The following is a 1,781-nucleotide window of genomic DNA, read 5'->3' on the forward strand; positions in this document are numbered from 1 at the left end:
CCTGAAAGACAAACAGACAGACAGACAGACAGACAGACGGAGAGAGAGAGAGAGATGAGAACGAGTGAATGTGAGCGACATCAGGAGTGATTTGATGAGGCGATCGTAAGAAATTGTGTTTACCGGAAACTACATTGAACCTATTGACCATGTGAGTTCGCATGTGAAATCGAGCCATTTAAATGTTCGGAATAGAGGAGTTCCTCCATTCCACTGATCATTTATATATGACCACTTCATAATTAGTCAGATTCCACTGGAATCTCATGAGTGCCGTTCATTAGTCCAAACGTGTACCCACACATTCAGCGAGAAATCCACATTATCCAAGTGGTGCGATCGAGTCATCCAACACCCACAACTTGATTGACTGACGCATGTTGTGGGAAATACAATTTGATCGACAATAACTGCGGAACACCACAAAGTCATCCATCCACATTATCGAGTTCACCACAACAAAGTAAACAGGAATCAGTTGATAGAGAAAATCAAAAACATTCTTACGTAACGAACAGGTTGGTATCTCTTTGAAACACAGTGTAAGAGAGAGTGAATGTCAGTAGGTGTTCGATGAATGCTGACGACTGATTGTGAAGCAGGTGAATGATCAGTGTATGTATGGATTATCGAGTGACATGAACAATTGTCTAATGAAATCTACTCACGTCTTCCTTCTGGTCTATATTGACGTCTTCTCGGGTAATCTGAAAGTGGAGTGGAGTAGAATACAACGAGTCAATCTCAAGACCACTAAAACAAACACTTCATTCACTGTCGATTGCATCCGATCTCTCTCAACCATACCGATTATTGCATCTTTCCTATTCTCTCATCTCTGATTTTATTTTTATATTTGTGATTCTTTTTCCCTTGTTTGTCTCTTTTTTTCCTTCTATTTTTCTACCTTCTCCTTACTTCTCATTTTTCTGTTTTTCTGTCAATTGTTTTGATCGCTAATTTTTTCTTTTTCTGTTTGATGGTTTATAGTCATTTCAATATTTCTTCTTCCAATTTCGTTCCATTTTTTATTCGTGTTCTTTGGTTGCATCCTACGTTTATTTTTTCGTTTCTTTTACGTGAGTTTCTTCTCTTGTACTGATAATACACGTGTTTTTTATATGTTTCCTTCTCGTCCCTAATTTCCAGTTCTTGCTCAATCACTCTTATTATTTGCATTCTTATGCTTCAAACGGTTAGTTAATTAGTAGTGTTTTTTTCTTTATAGCTGTGTTAAATATTGTTTCCATGTATTTTGAGAAAATTCGGATGAGTAGAAATAAAATCGTTGGTAGAAATCATCACATATTTGTTTCGCAAATTCGTTTCGTAATCAATCATGCTAGTACTCATATAACTTACCTTTATACACTGGACTGTAGAAGCCAATTATTGGTACAAATGAGACTGTAAATAAAATAAGTGGAATAAAATCAATTTGTCACTGTTTCTGAAATACAGCTTATAGTGAATTGAAGCAGAATGCCACATAAGAAATGCCACTTTCTCATCATTCATCTTATTTTGTGAGCGGTTACTAACAGAACAAACTATATCATTTACGTCTGAAAGCCTTCATTGTTTAACAATGACTCAACATCTATAGTTTTCATATCAGAAGTATATTGTGGAGACGGCGATTGGAATCTATATAGTGGAAGATAATTATTTTGTTCCAGCATAAGAATCATCACTAGTCTTAGTGATCGACTCAACCACCAATCAAACACATGATGGATGTAATTCAACAGTTTCAAGCTTGCATGCCTGCAGGTCAGACT

This window comes from Schistosoma mansoni, chromosome 1 (assembly GCF_000237925.1).
Source record: "Schistosoma mansoni strain Puerto Rico chromosome 1, complete genome".
Lineage (NCBI taxonomy): Eukaryota > Metazoa > Platyhelminthes > Trematoda > Strigeidida > Schistosomatidae > Schistosoma > Schistosoma mansoni.